Genomic DNA, 22506 nt, shown 5'->3' on the forward strand with positions numbered 1-22506 from the left:
CTAAATTTGAATTTTAGATAAACAATGAATGTTTTTTTTAGTATGAGTACATCCTATGCAATATTTGGGACAAAAGTAATTGTTGCTTTCCAGAATTCATATTTAGCCGGGCATCCTGAATTTTATTTGGTAACCCTACCCACACTTGCCCACTGCAAATTTCAAGCCTTTGCCAGGCTCAAGCTGTGGGAGATGAGAAGTATAAATCAGAGAAGAGCTTGGTGTTCTGATAATGGACTACACTGGATTTTGGATAACCTGAAAAAAATTGAGACTATTCATTAATAACCAAAAAGTACTTAGAAAAGTTAGAGAAATTGTCTGATATTTCATCCATGGGGCTGAAAAAAATTAGATGACAGTGAGAAACCTTCCAAGTACATCTTATTTAATCAGCTACTTGCTGATATACTAAGTTCAGCATTTAGGTGATTATTTCTATATAAACAGTATTTGTTGCTAAGTCAAGTTGTGAATTAAGATTGTATTTCTTATACAACTTTCTATTTTTTTTTGAGTTAATAATTCTCTAGTTAAAGCATTTTCCGTATTTAAAAGTCATCTGTGTTTCTCTCTCTGTGAATTGCGTGTTCATGTCCTCTGTTGGGTTGTTGAGATTTCTCCTATTAATTCAGAAAATTTTCTTCATATATTAAGGAAATTAACCTAAATGAATGCTCTCCTATGGGGAAATTGGAAATGGCAAGTAACAGAGGATAAGTGGATCTTTCCTGACATTCGTGTTGGGAAGCTTAGACTTTCACTGTGCCCTGTTGTTAATGTCTAGTCTTGCTCTTCCCAAACAAATTTTCTCAAATCAATAGTTTCTTAAATATTCCTTAATGCTTACATACTCAATTCTGGGTTAAAATGTTCCCAAGGAAGACATGTATGACTAAGACAGTCTAGCAGTATTTTTCTCCTTTAGACATGATCATTCATCTTTGGGATTTGTTTCCATGAAATCAACTCACATCAGGAAAATAGCTGCAAATATCACCTCGCAGAAATTATGAGAAATTTCTCTCGAGATACTATGACTATGTGATTAGAACATGGAACACAAAGATTAAAATTTCAAATTTGTTCCTTCCTCTGCTCATGGTTTATGATTCGAATCTGATAACAAATCTCATTATTCTTTTCAGTTTCTCATTAGAAAGTCAAGACCTTCCTGCTTAACTTGCTTACAAGATTTCATCTCTGAGGTGTCTCTGAAGTAATGGGAGCTGTAGGATAAGGTGAATGTTGCGCTTTAGACCACTGCCACTGCATACAAATTCCCACTGTAAATGGTTGCAAACCACTCAGCTAATTTTCGCGTATAATTCTTTTTGAAGAATCCCTTTGTTCTTGAGGGAGATAAAACATTCCAAAAACAAATACTTTAAAATATGAATTTGAAAACGATTTTAGAGAACAAGAGACAGAAAAATTGCATTTCAGATGAGCTGGCAGTAGAGACCCACATTTGTCAATAATTCCTCAGAAGAGCCCAGGATGTGCTCCATTTTCTTATTTTTATTTATAAATTCAATTTTAAGACTGCAATTAGGCATACTGATTCTCCTGTTTCACTGTCTAATTTATTTATTTCTCTAGAATGAATGACATGTAGGAAGGGCTGGCTTCCAGAATCCCTTGGCCCTGGGATAAAAAATCTTTGCATGTCTTGCAGATGCCAGCTCTGTTCAGTCTCAGAGATACCATCCTCGGCATATGTAATATCTCGCATTCCTGTTCTGTTTTTATCTCTCTATTCAATGGGAAACTAGCTTCTTGGGAACTCTTGTCTTTAAAATCGACAAATGTCTCCTTGCTTTGTCCCTCTGCAGCACATAAGTTCTTCTCTCAGGTTTTGTGCTTATGTGGTAGAGTGATGACAAAATCTCACCAGTGCACATATCAGTCAGTCAATCAAATGTAATATAGGATATACAAGGCAATGCAGAGGGAGAACATGAGTGTTTGCTGAGGGCTGGTCAGGTTCCCGGCACAATGTTGAGCGTCTTCATTTGTGCAGTTTTGTTGACCTCTTGAGACAGCTTCCTCAAGGTGGATGAGAAATCGGAATGTCAGAAAGTCAGAGGTACTTGCTGAAGGTCTCCAACTGGTGAGTGCCAGGGTTTCCCCACTGCTTCCTGCCTCCTACCCAGCACTCCAGCCATGCTGAACTGTAGGCAGTTCTTAAGCTGGTAGTCCTTACCCAAGTGTCTCTGGTTAGTTTGGGCCACAAAAATCATCATGATCTGAATAACCCTGATGCAGTGTTTCATAAAATTGATGGAAGTGATGTTGGGGAAACGCTAGAATCACAGGTAGACGCTGATAAGGAAGAGTCTTGCAGGGTTAAAGCCAGTTCATTAAAGAGGGGAAAATGGACATCATAGGATCTGCAAAAGAGAAACATTTGAAAATCACAGGTTAAGGGAGGCAGCCGAGAAAAATGAAGGACTCCAACATATTTGTCAAATGTGCTACTAGACAAGTTTTTTTTAAAAAGTAGGCTCCCAGACCCTAAATCAACACTTTGTTCTCTATTTGAAAAATTAGGGCAGACTTACGATTATTACCTAAATTTTGTTAAACATATATAATGATATAGATGATTTTTATATTTTTTCTTTTCACTTTCCAAGATCAAATTGTAAGCCATTTTTCCCATATCTTACATGAAATTTTTGTGTTGGGTTCCCTTTATGTCTTCCTCAGACATCAGCTGTCTGCGTGTGAGACTCCTGGATGCTGTCCTGCTGTTTCCTGCTTCTCAACCCTTGTCTGCAGTGTCCACCACCTGCAGGAACTTTCTCTGTTGTTTTACAGATAAACTCTTCTCTGCTGCTCTCCATCGTCTCCAATATCACCTCTTGCGTGAGAGTTTCCTCTGACCTTTACCGCCCGCTCAGCCAACATACGAATACAGGAAGAAACACACAACTTAGAAAAGGTAAGTTACAAAGGAAGCAATGAATTATTCGGTGGCAGGAGGCAGTTTTCCATGGTGGTTTAGAGCACAGACTCAGGCAGCAGATTTCTTGGATTGAAATCTGAGCACATATGAAGAACATTTCTACTATCGCAGAAAGTTCTATTGGACAGCTTTGGCACCTACTCATGAAAACAAAAGCAACGGATGAAAAAAATAACAGAACACCAAAAAAGGAATTCTGGGTTTGTTTTCTTTTTAAGTACTTGGTAGTACTGCTGGAATGACTATGGGAGCACGTTGGAGGGGTCCTTACCAGGGTGGGAGGCTGGACAGGGATATGATCTTTAAGCTAAGACTTGAGCAGGAATTAACTAGGAATGTGTGTTTAGGGGGAACGGGGGTGCTGTGCATTGGTTTGGAAAGACGGTGCCAGGGATACGGAACTATAGACATGGGGAACCTGAAGAGAGAGGGCTCAAGATGGATGCCTTTGGAAGAAGCACAACATACCCATCAACCTGTAATTCAGCAAACAAGTTCATGGTTGACACTGCGCCTGTATTGAAAAATAAAATAATATGACCTAAATGTGGATTAAGTGTCATAGAAAATAAACTCTTGTGGTTATACCAGGTCAAGATGATCAGAAGGGATGATGTGTCAGTAGATTTCCTATTAATTCTTTACTTTCAGTATTTGTTCATTTCACACATCACATGTCAAACGGTGGTAAGAATTCTATTAGGAAACTCATCAAGTGCCCCAAATAGACTGGAGATATTACATAATGAATGGAAGTTCATGATCTTTTTGTCTTCAGAAGATTTTTGTTCCAATTGAACTCACATCTTGTTAATGGACATAGTAATTATGAGTATCAGATTTTGGTTTCCAGTGCGGTGTGTCCAAAACATGGCATTTCAGAAGCCCTTATGGTGCTTATTAAAAATCCCTATTCCCTCTTTCTCTGCCACCAACGAGCTGGGTGGAGGAAGAGGCTCAGGCGCATTCAAAATTTGGCTCCACTTGTAACCCACCACAATGGCGTTGCTGCTGGAGGTGTAATGGGTGCTAATACTGCTTCACTGGAGGTGCTGAAGCACATGGAATTTGCAAAGCTGCCAATGCCTTGGCACCAAGCCCATCTTTGTGAGCTTGCACCAACCATGATGAGTCTGTGCACGTCAAGTTGGTGGAGGCCCTTTGGGCTGAACAACAAATCAACCTAATTAAGGTTCAAGACAATAGGAAACTAGGGGGATGGGCAGGACTTTGTAAAATTGACAGAGAGAGGAAACCATGTAGAGTGGTGGTTGGTGGCAGTTGTGTGGTAGTAGAGAACAAAGGTAACAAAGAATCTCAAGGATGTCATCAAAGAATACTTCAAATGCAAAGAATGAAGAAATAAAAACTTAGCTCTTGTTAAAAAAAAAAATGCATATCCGTAAGCCCACCATGAACCTACTCAATCAGAATTTTTGTGGTGGGATCTGCAGGGCTGACAAACTCCCTGGGAGATTCTACGGCCCACCAAAGTTTGAGAACTTGCACTCTCTGGCAGTCGTTCTAAAGTCTTAATGGCACCCTGGAGCTGAGCTGGCTACATAAGAACTGCCTAGAGTTTTGTTTTTGTTTTTAATTATTAACTTTATACTCTATTTGGATTTCACCAGTTTTTCCACCAAGATAATTTTCCTGTCCCAGGATCCTGTCCAAGATGCCACGTTACATTTAGTCAACGTGTTTGAGTCTCCTCTGGTCTGTGACAGTTTCTTAAAGTTTCCTTGCTTTTTCATGACCTTGAAAACTTTGAAGAGTCTTGGCCAGGTATCTTGTAGAATGTCCCTCAATTTGGGTTTGCCTGCTGTTTTTGTCATGGTATACTGGGGTTACGGGTTGTGGGGGAAGAATACCACAGAGGTGAAGTATCGTTCTCATCACACCGTATCAAAAATACATCCTCTCAACAAGACGTATCAGTGTTGATGCTACCTGATCCCCCGGGCTAAGGTAGTGTTTGCCAGGTTTCTCCCTGTAAGTCACTCCCTCACCCCAGCACTGTGGTGTTTGGAGTCACAAAGCACAACCCATAGTCAAGGAAAGGTATTAAGTTTCACTTCCTAGAGTGTGGAGTATCTACATAAATTGTTTGGAATTCTTACAATTCTTTTGTAGGGAGATGTCTCTTCTTCCCTATTCATTTATTTAAACATTTATGTATACCAATATGAACTCATGGCTATTTATTTTAGACTCTGGGTTATAACCCAATACTGTTATTTATTTTAGTGCTCAAGTTTCCAGCTTTGGCCTTTGGAGCTTTTTTCAGATTGGCTCCTGTGTCCCTTTGACATGCCCCCATCCTTTTGTTTTTTTGAGCACTTCATTACTTTTGGCACTAGAAGATGCTCCAAGCTCATCTTGTATATTCCTTATCTCAGCCCTGGAATCAGCCATTTCTCCCAGTAGACTTCTTTTTTAAAACATAAATTCCTGCCTCCCAAACCTCAGAGACTCAAATCCAGTTGGTTTAGGGAGGGAGTCCAAGAATATCTTTTGTTTTTTTTTTAATTAAATGAAATAGAATATGCTCATTGTAAAAATAAATTCAAACAATGCAAAGGGGATATATATAGTAAAAGTGGGAGTTTCAGTCTTCCCGCCCAAAGGCAGCCTATTGCCGGTTTCTTATAAACCCTTTCAGAAATAATCTACACACATTTATGACTACGTATATATGTGCATATGTGTATATCACCCATATTTACAGAAATGACAGTACACTACAACACTCTATTGCATCTTGCTGTTTTCACTTACCACATCTTGGCGATTGTTACATGATCACAGATTGACATCATCTTTTTCTATTGTGGCAGAGAGCTTCAGCGGATGGTCATGGCATGCTTATTTAACCCACTATTTATTGACAAATATTTAGATTATCTCTGGGTTTTGCCATTATAAGCAATGCTGCTATGAACTTCCTGTATACACATTTTCATAGATGTGTTAAGACATCACTATGCTGAACTAATACCAGTGAAATCACTGGACCAAAAGACATATGCCTATAATATTTTCATAGATATTGACAAACTGCCATCCAAAAAGGTTATGGCAACATATATTCCCACCAACAATGAATAAGAATGTCTTTTCTCCACATTATTGACAATGAAGTGTATTGTTAAGCTTTTTCATTCTTGCCAGTCTGATAGGTGAAAAATGATACCTCAATGTTCAAATGTTCATGACTTTAATTATGAGTGGTATGAATTGTATTGTCATATGTTAATAAGTATCCAGAATTTTTGTATGTGTATAAACTCCCTATGCATACTTTTTGTCTTTTTTTTTCTATTAGGTTATCAGTATTTTTCTTATTGATTTGTAAGAGCTCTTTATACATTAAGGGAACAAATACATCCTTACTTTCTGTGTTGTACATATTTTCTCAGAATACATACATTTTTTTAAAGTTTCCCGGTGATTCTGATGAAAGCCAGGTTGGGAACCATTATAGGTACTGTATATTAATCAGGGTTAATATGTTCTATGTGTGGGAAACCTCCAGTCATAAGTAAATGCAACCGCTGCCTAACACGTATCGTCTCAGGGTAACAAAAATATCTGTCTGAAATTGTCTCAGTTACTGGGAGTGGAGAGTCCCAACATTAAACCTACGCTTTGAGAGGTAAAGCAGAGGTTACCAGGGAGATCAGTAGCATACTGACGCATTATTGTGCAACAGCAAGACCACCCCTCCCCTGCATGTCCCTGGGACTGGACACAGTTCAGACTAGGATAAGAGGGGGAGACTTTTTTAGCATAATACCAGAGGACATAACCATGGCATTGTTAATCAGGCAAGATGAAAGTTCTGATTATCTTGTATGTGGCACATCTTGAGGGCAGACAAAGTGGAAGTCCTGCTTCTCCCTTTTTCTATCTCCCACTCCTCAGGTCCTGAAGCTTAGTAATATAATACCAAGGTGGAAATGAACAACACACAGCCCAGCAGAAGAAAGGAACCTAAAGAGGACCCCTGTGGGGAAGGCGGTCAAGACAGGCTATCCAGGAGAAAAGGCTCTTCCTCCAAAAGGAGGGAGCAGCCACCTGGGTGCCTGAGGGTCATAATGAGGCCCCTCTTTAATGAGAGAACCCCAAGATGGGCAAGCTGGTGGGAGGGGGCAGAAGAGCCACTCCAAACTCCCAGCCCCTTTGTGGTCTCTAGAACGGATTGGGATGTTCTGCTGAACAAGAAATGAAAGGGCTGTTTTATACATAACTTTGAACCATGTCTGGCTAACTACATCTGTACTGCCCCCTCCTTCCAAGATATTTTCGTAGAGGGAGGCTGTGTGTTGAGGGCTGCATTCCGGGATTGGACCCAAGCTGAGGAATTAGGGGTGCCTTAGATGAAAAGCACAGACCAGTGGTTCTCAAAGTGTGGTCCTAGGACCAGCACCATCAGCATCACTTGGGAACCTGTTAGAAATGCAAATTCTGGGCGCCCCACCCCAGACCTGAATCAGAAACTCTGGGGATGGGGCTAACAGGCTCTGTTTTAATAAACCCTGCAGGTGATTCTAAAGCGCGAGTCTGAGAACCGCCACTATTGACAGGAGCCACTGACATCCGCCTTGGCATCCAAGTTAGCAGAATGGAGCCTCTAAGCAAAAAGAAGGCACCAGGGGCAGTAGGACACTCAGGATATTCTCCGGGGTACAGGCACACGGTGTGCAGCTGCCATCTGAACCCTGAAACTTCTGGGTAAGTCTTCGCTGGGAATAAATGTTTTCCCCAGAGAGCTGGCACCAGAGTGCTCTGTGTGCTTCCCAGATGGGTTTCTGAACAAGAACCTCCTACAGGAGTTTCCAGGGGAGACCCTGGGGAACCGGGCTTGTCTACAGGCAAGGAATTCTGAAAGACCTGCCCCCCTCGCAGAGGTGGGATTTGTAAGGAGAGCAGCGTTGCAGGAGGGCTGGGGAGGCTGGTCCTTCTTGTTTCAGCAGAGGCAGAGCAAGGTCTGCGGGAGCTTCCCCATGCCACTTTGCTTCTCCGGTTCAGAGCTGAGCTAACTGGGAGTTATTTACCCAATCCAAAACCAGTTCGCCTTGCCAAAGCTGAAGAACGAGAATACCTATATCTATATCTATATATCTCTATCTCTATCTCTATCTCTATATCTATATCCATATCCATATCTATATCTTTATATATCTCTATCTCTATCTCTTATCTATATATCTATATCTATATCTATATATCTATATCTATATCTATATATCTATATACTATATCTATATATCTATATCTATATCTATATCTATATATCTATATCTATATCTATATATCTATATCTATATCTATATATCTATATCTATATATCTATATCTATATCTATATATCTATATATCTATATCTATATCTATATATCTTTATATCTATATCTATATCTTATATCTATATATCTATATCTATATATCTATATCTATATCTATATATCTATATCTATATCTATATATCTATATCCTATATCTATATTTTTTATTATCTATATCTATATCTATATCTATATCTATATCTTTCTATATCTCTATCTCTATCTCTATCTCTATCTCTATATCTATATCTATATATCTATATATCTATTATCTATATATCTATATCTATATCTATATCAATAGCTTGATAGATTTTTCAGGGCTCCAAAATAATTCTGGGCCTGGATCATTACTTCAGCTCTCTCTGTCGGCAACCTTAGTGAGGACCATCTTATGAGCTATCGCCAATTCACATTTTTCTGCAAATATTTTCCTGTAAAATATTTAAGGCTACATCTGACTTTGGGTCTTTGGAAGAGACTGTTTCCTCTAAATGTCTAATGCACCCTCTAGGGTTTTGGCCACAGCGCTGCCAATGGGAAAGCTACTGACGGGCAGCTCTGCATGCAGGATGCTGGCAGCTCGTCAGCCCCACCCAACAGAACTTTGTGTCACCTGGAAAAAACGCAGCAGACCTAAAAATTTTCAGAATTATTTTTTAATGACATTCCTCTGTTTTTCTTCCTTTGCTAGAAGTCAAATTCAAAAACTCCAAATACCAAATAGATTGTTTAAAAAAATGTTTAGTTTAAGGGCTGGCCCCGTGGCCGAGTGGTTAGGTTCGTGTGCTCCGCTTTGGCAGCCCAGGGTTTCACCAGTTCAGATCCTGGGCGCAGACAGGGCACTGCTCATCAGGCCATGCTGAGGTGGCGGCCCACATGCCACAACTAGAAGGATCTACAACTAGAATATACATCTATGTGCTGGGGGACCTTGGGGAGAAGAAGGAAAAAAGAAAACAAGAGGTTGGCAACAGATGTTAGCTCAGGTGCCAGTCTTTAAAAAAAATGTTTAGTTTAAAAAGCCATCTGAGTCCCAGCCTGAGGTCAGGGGACAAAAAGGGGCTGCATGGGCCCCTCCAAAGAAGGCTCTGTCCCATCAGGGATGTTGGCGAAACCCTGAGGCCTTCTAGCAAGGGGAGACAGAGGCTGGCTGTGCAGCAAGCCAGACCCCGTGCAGTGCTTCCAAGAACAGACTCCACAGTCCTTCTGCAAGACCAGACAAGTTTCTCTCAATTCCCTGCTCCAGGCTGAGGGAAGCTGAATCTGAGGACTGGGACCCTGGCGTTTACACTGGCAGAAGCTGGGCTTCTTAAGTGTCAAGTTTCCCAGAGTGATCCGACTTATTGACATTACACTTCAGGATGCAAACTGAGAGCTCCAAAAAGCTGTGTTTACTTTTTTAGGGTTTCAGCAGCTTTTACACACACACACACACACACACATATACACACACTCACTCCAGATTGTCTTTGTGCAAAGAGAGCGTTGTGTTTATATATTATTTTAACAAGTCTTCCTGGTCTCTTCACTGTGCATTTCTAACAGCTGTTCTGGAGGTCAAAAAAAGCCGACCTCTGGACAGCCTCCAGTAGTACCGACTCTTAACCTGAGGGCTACGAAGCCCCTGAAATGACATGCCAAATCGTGTGTATGAGCATTTCTTCTCCTGGGACTCAAGAGGACTTAGCTTTCATCAGAGGGTCAAAGGGGCCTGTAGGTGTTTAAGAACCTCAACAAGTTGTTCAAATTTAAATGCCAGGGCAGTGATTAATTTCTGTTGCCTGCAAGTAAATATTCCTGGACAACCGTGGTCACGGCTGTTCACCAAAGCCTCCCCACCCAACACAACACAACACAACACACGTACATGTACAGGTACCAAACCAGACTCATGGCCATATTTTTGTTTTCTGAGAAAAAAGAATCTTTTCAATATAGAATAGTGTTCTTATGTCCCAACCATCATCCTAAATTCAGTTGTTAATATTTGTCCTTTCAGGCTTTAAATTTTGTTTTTGTTTTAGTTAAAAGAGAAAAAACTTTACAGATAAAATTTTAAGTCCTCTTGGCTCCTGGTCTAATTCTTCTTTCCAGAAGTAACTACAATGACTAATTTAACACGTGTCCCCTGAGCCCATTGTTTAAAGCTTGTACATAAATGTAGCCCAGAACAATATACATTATTGGTGGTATATCTTTAAATGGTATCATTCTGAATGCATCATTCTGCAACTTGTTTTCTTCACTCACAATTATATTTTTAAAACCACACTGATATACAAAAATCTAGTTCATGCTTTTACATTTACCATTTTGTATTTTAACAGTTAAATGCACCACATTTTATTTATTCCTCATTGATGGATGCTCAGGTTGTTTTTGATTTCCTGATCTGACAAACGGTGCAGCAATGCATCTCCTTGAGCGAGTCTCCTGAGGGCGTCTTCCTAGGGTGGGGACCTAGAAGTGGAACTGCTGGGCCATAGGGTATGTGCAGCTTCATATGTAACAAACACTGCCAAATGGGTTTGCAAAGTGGACTGTTTCAATTTTCACTCCTCCAGCAGCATCTGAGATTGCAGGACTATTTCCCACTGGGGTTCAGATGGGAATGTACCTGATCTGAGACTTCCTGCCTCCCTCTACGTTTCTGAGTTTAGACGGCTCCTTCTCTAGGCACAGAGATAAGAGCCCTCCAAACAAACGCTTTTGGAGGGATCTTTCCCAAACTGTTGTTGACTCATGAGGCACTGGTAATCGCTGTGACCTACACCGGGGGGCTGTGCCCTAGCCCAACTGTCAAAACTCTTAGCTTTACTTCTCCTGACTTGATAAAACAAATGGAAACTCTTCGTCTGCTCATACCTGTGTCCTAAACCGACCCCACCCAGAGCCCTGATATCAACCAGGGAGGGACCAAGTATCACCTTGGTTTGACCTTAGGTTGCCTAAGGTCAATACTGCTGCTTGGTTTGGCCTGTCCATTCATTACACAAGTATTATTGAGCACCTGGGGGAGCGGTACAGAGATAAACAAGACAACACTCTACAGTAGTTGCCATCTGTCCAGCGTGTACACTAGCAGCTTAGGTCCTTATCTCAACTGGTCCTTCCAACAAACCTATGAAGTATTATTAACCCATTTTATAGGGCAGGAAACTGAGGCATTGAGTCCAGGATGACCTCACTTGCCCAGACGAAGCTAGGGTTCCAACCCACATCTCTGTCTCCAGATGCAATGTCTAAATAAAGTGGTAGGAGGAGCTCTCTGGAGCTGTAGTGAGAGGTCACTTTGGTTAAGAGGATCAGAGGAGAATATAGAAAGGAAGTGACATTTGGTCTGGGCCTAGAAGGCTGTTGTGTATTTTAATGGGAAGTGATGGTGGGAAAGGTAGAGGATGCACAAAAGCACGAGATGGGAAAGAGCAGAATATGTAGAAGAAATTGTAGGAGTAGAATGGGACATAAACCAGGAAAACAAGTTGGGACCTGATCACAGAGGGCCTGGAATGACAGGCAAGGGCTTTTTAACCTAATTCAGCGGAGAGAATGAGTCATCAGAAGCTTTTGAGCTGTGGAGCTGGAAGCAATAAAGAGAATGGAACTGTGGGGAAGAGCAGGGAAGCTGGGAGCCCAGCTAGGAGGTGAAGGAGACATCGAGGACTAGCATCTCAACATACATTCTAACCTGTACCACTAAGACTGGAAAGCTGGGACCTATAATTCACACACTTCTTTGTAGCTGGACTTCTGGACAAGGATCCATTTTGCTGACATGGATGATACAGAGGCAACACGTGCCAGGGTCACTTGCTTCCTGATTCGAGGACTTCTGTAGCGACAGGAATTGCTTTCCAATTTTTGACAGAGGTAATAGGATTCCAAGAGTTGGATGTTGTTCCTGGAAGCTCTGTTTCAAATGTCTTTTCCAGCCTTTTCAACAATTTGTTAGCCACCTAAACCTGAGTTGTGCTCAAACTAGCTTGAGTGGCTTCTGTTTCTGCAAATGAACCCTAAATGAAGTGGCAATAGAAGGAGTAAGGATTTCAACTTGGGTGGAGGCAACATGGCTGGAAAGAAGGGGGAGTGGGTATGCACATTTCAGAGGTAGAAATGCGCAGGATGAGGTAGATCTTGGGATGTGGGGTGGAGGAAATTGTCAAAGTTGATGCTGAGGGCTTACACAGCAACGATGTGGGGAGTGATGGGTCCTTAATGAGCACAAATAGTGGATTTTGAGAAGTTGACTTTAATCTGGAAGTCTGGTGAAGACCCAAATTTTGGGAGGTGAATAAAAGAGTCAGTTATGATGCAATTACCTGTTTAGAAGCTTCTTTCCACTGGAAGATGGAGCTCCATGTGGTCAGTGTCCTTGCTGGCTTATTCATCATCGTAAACTCTAGGCCTGGTTCAGTGCTTGGCATATTGTGGAAACTCAAGAAGGATTTGCTGAGTAACAAAGCAAAGGGTCTAAGGTGCAAGAAGAGTTAGGAAAGAAAAACATTTTTAGAGCAAGAGGGTAGGAAATAATGTAAGAGGGATAAAAGAGGTTTAGAAGTAAGAAAAAGACTACCAGATGTGACAACAGGTGATGGATAAAACATTTTAAAAGCTTTTCTAAAAATAAGCTTCTAAAAAAAACTGAAGTAAAATGTACTGAAAGCATATATCATAAATGTAAAGCTAAACGAATTATCACAGATTGTGACCACCTTCCAGATCAAAACCCAGAATCTTCGCAGTGTATCCAAAGCCACTATCCTGACTTCAAGCATCATAGATTAGTTTTGCCCATTTTGAGCTTTATATACAGTCATACACTGTATATTCGGTTGTGTCTGTGTTCTTTTTCTCAAAATTATGTTTGTGAAATTCATTCATGTTGTATGTAGCAGCAGTTTGTTCATTTTCATTGCTGTATAGTATTCTGTAGTACCGGTGTACTAAAATTTATTTATCTGCTCTACTGTTGATGGACGTTTAACTTGCTGCCTGATTTTGACTATTAATAAAACAGCTATCAACATTCTTCCATAAATCTTTTGGTATACTTACATACACGTTTATACTGAGTGCATATCTACACGTGAAATAGCTGGAATAGAGGGTATGAATAGAATCAACTTTAGGAAACATCATCGAACAGTTTTCCAAAGTGGTTGAATTAATTTATACTCTATCCAACAATTGTACTTTACAAGTGTTCTGAATTTCTCCAGAAAATTAGAGCTCTTTGTGTTCTATTTGAGAAATCTTATGCAACTTCAAAGTCAAGAAGATAGTCTCCTATTTTGTCTTTTAGCAGATTTATTGTTTTATCTTTCACATTTAGATCTATAATGTACTTGGAGTTGATGTTTATATATGTCGTGAGGTATGGTGTCAGGATTAGTGTTTATTCCATTTGGACATCCAATTGACCCAGCACCTTTTATTTGAAAAGACTGTCCTTTCTCCATTGTTCTGTGGAACCATCTCTGTGAGCCAGATTGTGGACTGTCCTAAAATTTTGACCCTGCCATTCACCCAGATCCTAACTTTTCCCTCTTAACATTTTATATTCTCTGTTCCAAGAAGTAGATATTAGTGATCAGTCATCTATCCAATTTGCAATCAATACTGAGATTCATAACGAACGCTGAGCTGGATCATTCCACTGGGAACCATGTTTCCTAGAATTCCTTTCTCTGTATGATTCTGGGTTGAGTTGGCCAAAAGTGAAGTTGTGTAAGACTTCAGAAGCAGAAATGAAGCAGGCACCATTACATTCTAAAGGTCGTCATTGGTAAGAGGTGGCAAGAGATAGACACAGAAGTGTCAGCATGTTTAGCTTGCCCTCGTTCTTTCCCACTCTGCGTCCAGTTCTCCTTCCTGTCTCCCTGCTCTGCCAACAACAGCAACCCTGGGCCTGCCAGCAGCTGCTGTGCTGTGAATGCACAGAGGCAGTCCCTATGTGAAGAGCCAACAATCCTCAGAGACTTCTCCCCCAGCCCCCCTCCCAATCACACTCCAGAAGCTGGACCAGCCTGGGTTCCAGATTTCCCTGAAAGCCAGGGCTGCTTAGTAACTTTTCTCTGATTCTTCAGCTCCCCTTTCTAGACCTTTACTTCCTGAGCTTCTCCCAAAATTGTGTAAGGTCCATTTCCTATAATAAATTCCTTATCCCATAACTCATAGCGGTTGAGCCCCAACCGATACACACATGCTGAAATAATCAACACAGTGGAATAGCGGCAAGACCTAAAACTGCACCATGGTAAAATTTGCAACAGATGGAAAGTCGACTGAAGAAGTGCGCAGTGGTATTCTGGGCTCATGACACTGGCAACATGATCACAAGTTGATTTTGAATTTAAGACCTTGAAGCTGACTAATGTACCTCTTTCCCTGTCCACCCCATTCCTAGCTTCCTGGGACTGTTCCCTTTCTAAACGTCTGTGTCTATCTTTCCCTCCAGACTGCAAACTCATTTAGGGGCTTGTCTGAAGCATCTTTGCATTCCTCTTTGCCCAGGGCCACAGGAATGCGAGGAGGGCGTGGCTGGAAGGAGTGGTCAGCTCTGGCTGGAGAGCTCACACAAGCCTCCACGGGGTGCTGGCTCCTGGCTCAGGCCTAAATGTCCGAGCCTCAGTGGGCAGGAAGAGAGGGAACGCGGAAGCATAGGACACATTTTTCTGTGGATCACATGCGAGGCACTGTGCTGAGGACTTTCCGCGTTAACTTATGCATTCTCGCGGCACTTCCACAAAGCAAGTGCTATCACATCCTCATTTCATAGATGGGAAACTGAGACCCAGAGTAACTAGGAAACTAAACCTTCACCACGTTTCTCTACTAATTAGTATCCAGACAAAAACTAGGGATGGAAGTTGATTCGTCTTAGAATTCAGGAAAAGCCTTTCCTCAGGAGTAGTAATTTTAAATCTTTGGTGGGGTCCTTGAATCTGCAGGGGAGGCCTGGAAAATGGGAGGAATTTGTGTGTGTGTTGGGGTGGTTGGTTTTTGTGTTCTTTTTTTTTTCTCCTGAGCGATAGAAAAGAAGCAAGAAGCTAGAAGGACAGAAGATGGAGAGGAGGTTATGTAACCTGGCCTGGCGGCAGACATGTCTGAGGGATGCTTTGAGAACGTGACCGAGGAGGCTAGGGTTTATTTTTAACTTGTCTGATTTTCTGTGATACAAATTCCTCCATCTTCCTGAATTTTTAGTAAAAATAAAGTCTGCTGTGCACACAAAGATGTGTCAGTGTGAACTTACAAAAAATAAGGGAATGCCTGAGTCTCATGTTTAGGTTATACAAAACAGCAAGATGAGCCCTAAGCTGAACTAATTCACAGAAGCAGAAGGTCAGAACAAGAGACAGCCCAGAACTTAGGTCTCCCAGGAGCTGGCAGAAGCCTTAGAGAAGGCAGGGGGCTTTGGAATGGGGTATTTGAGACAATCTTCTCTGGATTATAAGGGGCAAGAGGCTCCAGTTGACACTTCCATTACTTAAGAACTGCGCAAGTGTCCTGAGCCCGGAGGCAGGAGGTGTGAGCTAAATTTGGGGAAGGGCCAGTAGGAGCTGTGGCTGGAGGGTAGGGCTGGAGCAGACTGCTATAGGGGGTTGAGATGGATAAGTTACAGCCCTGTTATTGTGGAACTCAATGTCTGTTTAGGGACTCAAAACGTACAGATAAAAGCAGGGGTGAGTAACACAAGACAGTATCCAATTCAGTGGATGGCGGATCCCTTTCAAAGTCTATTCACCATTTAGTTATTTTGAATGACCTTTGGTAGTGGAGCTTCTGAAAATAGGCAAAAGGATATTTAAAACCACTAGCCTTAATGTGTGTCTACAGCATGGACAAATGCACAGTCACCGACCATCTTCTCCCACGTTCCCCCTAAATCCCACCCTAGGAGCTGCTCCCTCTGCCTTCCTGAAGCTTGATCAAAATTAGTAAGGAATAAGGAAATTCAGGACCTTTGGAACAGGAACTTCATTATTCCAAAATATCTACCTTTGGGAATTTTCTAGAACTAGATCTTAACCAATCTTTCAGTGTTAATGGTCTCTTATGAATGCTCAAGTCAACAAATGTTTATAGCGCATAGACACTGTCAGGCACTGGGGTTGCAGGGGGAGCCAAGAGCCAGACCCGCCCTTGACGGGCAGTGACTTACAAGAACCCAGGCAGCCTTGTAAGTATGTAGCGACTTGGCCAAATAGTCTTGGAGAAACATTCAACATTTGAGCTTCATAATGCGCTTTCCTCCACTTAACCCTCTTTCCTTTCGTGTCTTTCCTCGCCAAAAAGATTTTTGTTAAATATTAAAATATCAGGATGTTCTTTCTTTTAAAGGATTTTTCAACAGAGCTTTATGTTTCTCAAAAGAAAAGAGATGTACAAATCCAGTAACTAGGTGGGACAGAATGATGGGTTCTACAATGCTGACAGCATGCCTGAAGTTGAGTGACATTAAATTTATTTTTCAGGCTTAATTAAGCCTGAAGCCGATGAATACCGCCATTCCTAAACCACCATTTACTACAGAAGAGGAATGCAAATGACTTGAAATAATGAAGAAGAACTGCAAAACGGCATCTTAGGATTTTGTCAGAAACACTGAATCCTCCGAAGACACTCAATAGCAAAATTACCCCAAAGAGCTAATGGCCATCCGTCGACTGTGGCAGAGTGGCTGATGGGGTCCCTGCTCCTGAAGGCTGCTTTTGGAAATGAGGGCGGGCTCCAGCCCTCCCAGGTGAAGCACTCTGCTGTGCATTGTGCTTGGGAACAACTCCATGCAGGGACCTCCCACTGGGCCGCTCAGCTTCTTAAGATCCTAGAACAATAACACTTACACTTAAAAGCAAAATCTTTTTTTCTAGTATGTTGTTGATAATTTCTACAAACTTGGGGATCCTTTATGTGTTCGAGGACATTAAATGATATTCTATTTCATGTATTTGTGACTTGATTTTTTATTTTAAAAGTTTTTATGGTTGTAACATGCATACAGTAAAGTGTACGAACATTAAAAAAAAAAAATTGTCTCTCTTTCCAGGCTCATGCAAGTGTCATTGCCTTTCTCAAGATTTCTGAAAATTCCCAAGGGCCTCATGGCCTCGAGCATCTGCTTCTGTAACACATCTGTGTCTGTAACACAGGGTAAACTCAGGGATTGGCTTGCTGCCCTCAAGTGTGTTTCCTGCTTAGACTTGATCAACCCAGACCTGAATCTCTGCCCCTTTCCATAGTTGACATTAAAAGCCTCTCACACAAGTTATTGTGTGTGTGTGTGTGTGTGTGTGTGTGGTAGTTTGATAAAATAGAGGGGTCTTATACTTCAGCACACAACATCAAATATAACATTAGTGAGACCTATTCTTACAAGTCTCTCAGCACCCTGCATGTTGCCAGGCTCATGTTCCCTCTCTTCTCTTCTCACTTCCCTTCTTTCCTTCCTCTGTCCTTCTGACCTATGGTTCAGATCTTCCCATTTGCTTATGTGGAACGATCTAGCTCTCCTCAGCCCCTGCCCCTACGTTCAGCTCTAGGCCTCCCTTCACAGAGCTAAAGACGTGGTTTATGTAGCCGGATTACGTTTGTAGACAAAGGCCATGTTCCTCCCACGGAGCAGTGTGGTAGTTTTGAAACATGTCCACAGATTCCCTGATACGTCTGCTTTCAAATGCAGTGCGGGCTGAACTTGATGACTCACCTCCAACAAATAAAGTATGGCAGAAGTGACATGTGACTTCCCAGGGGAGCACATAAAAGGCGCTATGACTTCCTCCTCTCGCTCAGATTACTCTCCTGGGGAAAGCCAGTTGCCATGTCACAAGGATGCTCAAGCAGGTGTGGAAACCCAGAGAAACTTCTCTCTTCTCTGTCTCCATTGCCAACACTTCCCACCTACACAGCTCTGGGTCAGAGTGTAAAGTGTGCCTGGGGGAGGGGATGTGCTGGGTCACAGCAGAGGAGACAGACCAGCAACACGGAGGCAATCAAGTGCAGTGAAGAGGGGCACAGGCTCTGGAGTCACGAAAACCTGAGTTTGAGTCCAGCTCCACTTCTTGCCACCAGCTCCTCTAAGCTTCTGAAGCTTCAGTTTGCTCAGCTGTAAAATGGGGCTTTATCTCCTTCTGAGAGAAGTGGGTTGAGGCACAGATAGGCTTGGTGCTAGGCCTGGCCCCATGGAAGTACTTACTTGGTGGCAGTAATGATGATGAGTATTGGCTGAGTACCTACTATGTGTCAGGCTCTGTGATAGCTGTATCACATACATTATCACATCATTTTAATAATCACACAGCAACTCAATACGGTTGATAAGTTGTAGTGGTTACATAGCGTCTCCCTAAAAGATACATTCAAATCACAATTCCAAGTATCTGTGAATGTGACCTTATTTGGAAATAAGGTCTTTGCAGATGTAATTAAGTTAAGGATGTCGGGATGAGAGATCCTGGACTTAGAGTAGGTCGTATGTTCAATGACTGGTGTCCTTAGAAAAGAAAGGAGAAGAAGACTTGAGACGTAGAGGGGAGAGACGGGGGAGAAGGCCATGTGAAGATGGAAGCAGAGAGTGGAGTTCTGTTGCCACAAATCAACGAAGACCAGAACTGGAGGAATTCTCCCCTAGAGCCTTTGGAGGGAGCACGGCCTTGCTGACACCTCAGTTCTGTACTTCTAGCCTCTAGAATTATGAGGAGAATAAATTTCTATTGTTCTAGGCTACCAAGTCAGTGGTCATTTGTTAGAGAAGCCCTAGAAAACGAATACATGTGTTTTTATCCCCACTTTCCAGATAAGGAAACGTAAGTGAATTAACTTGCTTGGGGTCTGTTTTCATACAAACAACCGATTTCTGCCAGATAAACATAAAGCTACTGGGTGCCCATAAGAGAAATGATCAGGAACCAAAACAGGAAAATTAGGACAAATGTGTAGCTCCAGGTCTCCAGCGGAGAAAAGGAAAATGAGTCCACATCACTTCACTTAATGTGCAACTTCGCACAAATACCAAGCTCATTTAACTAGGTCAGGAGACACCCTCTTGGAAGGAAAAAATTAGCAAAATAGAACTCAGGGTAATATGTAAAACAGCTTAGCCCAACTCTGGAAGAGACCAGACCAGCCAGAACCAGCCAGAACCAGCCAGAACTCACCCCAAAGGCCAATGATTTAGACTCTTCAGAGACTGAGCATATTAAATTAGCAGAGCAATTGGAGGCAGGAAGCAGGCTAAGTCTCTTCAAATCTAGGAGTCAAAGGGAACTTTCAGAACGATTTGGTTTGTAGGAAGGAACTGAGTCTTGCACTTTCATTTCTCTTTGTTTGGTTTCTTTTCAAGATGCTGAAATGGCAAGTCTGAAGAGCAATAAATAATCAGATTTCTTCTGAAATGCAAACGGCAGGGAACCATTAATTTCTAAGGTCTACCCATTTCCCCAGGAGCCAAGGAGCCGTGCCTGGTCTCGAGGGTTTAATCCACTGCCACACGGGGGAAAGGCTTCTGGCCTATGCCATCATCACCCCATGAGGCTTCTCTTGCCATTCTTTTAAAAAAAATTTGCGTTTTCCATAGTTGCCAAAATAACAAATGTTCAATGTACAAAACTTGGAAAATTTGAAAAGACACGAAGAAAATAAAGGGAAAAAATAAACTTATAATCCCACCTCCAACATATTGAAATAGTTTCTTCTGGTATTTGAGATATAGCTATAGATGTAAATACATAATTCAAAACCAAACTGACTGTAGCTGCTCCTGTGTGTCCATGGGAGGGGTGGGGCCAGGGCATAATTCATATTTGTGGGAAAAAAATAAAATAGCTAACATTTAATAGTATTTGCTTTGTGTCAGATGTTATTGTAAGCACCTCATACATATTAACGCGAAGAAACTTTTGCCTTCCACCAAGACCAAAGATATTCTTCGGTACTGAACTCATTTAATTCTCAGAAACCCTATTAAACGTTAGTGCCATCCCCATTTTGTAGATAAAGGAAACTGAGGCACATGAAGAGCCGTGCCCCAAATTACACAGCTGGTAAGTGGCGGAGTCCGGATTTGCTCCAGACCACTCGGGGAGCAAGTGCTGGGCTGTGTCAGCATCTTTCACTACTCCTTCCTAGAGCCTGGCAGAGGCCGGAGGGACTCACGGTTCAGTTTCCCCTTGTTGGTCTCTTCCATCTCAGACTGACGTCTGTCAGAGTCATCGAGGAGTCTTGGTTTGTAATCTTGGGGTGGAGAGCACGACATAAAGATGGGGAGGGGGAAACTGAAGTAAGGAAAGCCAAGAGAGAGGGCCCTTGAGATGCTCACAGCAGGAAAGGTAGGCACTCAGTGCTCTAAATTTAAGGAAAAGTCTGCCACACACGCATTTGCATCGTGCAGGTGATTTCGAAGAAATTCAGGCAAGGACCTGAATCCCACATCTGAGCTGGAGCAGTGAAGGGAGAAAAGAAGCTTGGGTGGGCCGAGAGGGAGAGTTCGCAGGCAGCAGTGAGCCCCTGGGAATCTGGATAAATCTGCAGCAGGATATTGTACATTGTACTTCCCATAAACATGGACTAGAGGATACAACCAATTTTATTTCAATCCCAAAGGACTGAATGACGTCAGCGACATCAAGAAGAGAGATATACATTCATACATGCATACACATATACATTCTCTTAACACGTATATTATGTTACGTGTTACATATAATATACATGACATAAAACATGTATGGAGGGGCCGGCCCCGTGGCCGAGTGGTTAAGTTCTCACGCTCGGCTTCGGCAGCCCAGGATTTCGCTGGTTCGGATCCTGGGCGTGGACACTGCACTGCTCGTCAAGCCATACTGAGGCGGTGTCCCATCTGTCACAACTAGAAGGACCCACAACTAAAAATATACAACTATGTACCAGGGGCTTTGGGAGAAAAAGGAAAAAAAAAAAATCTTTAAAAAACATGTATGGGTAGACATGTAAAAAATTCTTTACAAAAAGTGATGTTAACATATATAATATAATAAATCTACATAGTATACTATATATTCTATAAATGTGACATATGATATGACTATATTATTTGACATAATGTATATTCTATAACCTATACACAACAAAATACACATTTTATATATGATATGCAAGCACATATTGCTATAATTTTTATTAAAATGTAATTTAACGTATGATTTTAATCTTTCCCATTAAATATCTTGACAAAAAAGGAACATTATTATATATACAGTTTTGTGGGGTTTTTACTTAGGAATGCACCGTGGCGGTTTTGTCATTTTAGTAATATTCTTTTACAATATGGTTGTTAACGTATTTTTATATTCTATATGGAGGCATTATAATTTGCTTAACCAGTCTCCTAGTTTGGTTACTTGGGCTGTTCTGAGTTTTTGTTATTATAAATAGTGCTGCTAATGAACTTTCTTATAAATAGGTCTCTGATTTGACACATAGAGCTGGCACCAGGCAGGGCCTGACAGGAAACAGGTGGCACTCTAAAGCTGGGTAATTGAGGGATGGCTAATAAAGGGACATGTACAAAGGTGTGAAACCACCAGGGACGGTGCAGTGCCTGAGGATACGACCAGCCCTAGCCTGGAGCTGGCGGGGAGGGAGTAGTTGCCAGAATCCGCAGAGGGTGCTGTATGGGAGGGTCGTGTGATAGGAGCTGTGGCCTTTGGTGCAGGGATGCAGCGAACTCAGGCAGCAAAGGAAGCCAAGAAACAGTAGCCTCATCTCTTCCCATCTTCTTGGCTTCTTCCCATGACTCTCATTAGGCGGGCCCACCCAGAGGCCAGTCCACACAGATCAGCCCCCAGTGAAAGAGAAGACAGTGGATCTGGAGGGGCTAACTGAGGTGAACCCACTGTAGGGAAATAGGCGTTCTTTTCCACTGCTATTGGGTGCAACATCATTAACATATTCCTTTATGTCCATGTAGATACTGGGCATTACCACTTGTAGGAAGCTGAAAAATGCCTCTCAACTTCGGGTCCAAATCCCTGGAAGCTCTAAGTGTTACCTTATATTGAAGAAAGGCCTTTGCAGATGTGATTATGTAAGGACCTTGAGATGGGGAGATTACCTTGGATTATCCAAATGGGTCCTACTTGTAACCACAAGTGTCCTCATAGGAGAGAGGCAGAGGGAGATGACACAGAAGAGGAGAAGGCAGTGTGAC

At 41.9% G+C, this 22506-nt stretch overlaps 2 long non-coding RNA genes across 3 annotated transcripts; one reads left to right on the forward strand and one right to left on the reverse strand.

The window, feature by feature from the left end:
• Window positions 1-1501: 1501 nt before the first annotated feature.
• On the reverse strand, window positions 1502-19603 carry LOC139085263 (uncharacterized). 2 transcript variants are annotated; one of them, XR_011543483.1, is made up of 5 exons: window positions 19478-19603; window positions 12641-12791; window positions 3440-3485; window positions 2673-2901; window positions 1502-2393 (listed from the first exon to the last, which is right to left on the reverse strand). It is a non-coding gene; the product is annotated as an uncharacterized lncRNA (long non-coding RNA). The 2 variants fall into 2 exon arrangements; XR_011543484.1 differs by having other exon boundaries at window positions 12641-12770; window positions 19478-19593.
• On the forward strand, window positions 2824-13359 carry LOC103565036 (uncharacterized). The gene is made up of 3 exons (XR_011543485.1): window positions 2824-2947; window positions 7516-7705; window positions 8833-13359. It is a non-coding gene; the product is annotated as an uncharacterized lncRNA (long non-coding RNA).
• Window positions 19604-22506: the final 2903 nt, after the last annotated feature.

Source organism: Equus przewalskii, chromosome 8, assembly GCF_037783145.1.
Source record: "Equus przewalskii isolate Varuska chromosome 8, EquPr2, whole genome shotgun sequence".
NCBI classification, from domain to species: Eukaryota; Metazoa; Chordata; class Mammalia; order Perissodactyla; family Equidae; genus Equus; species Equus przewalskii.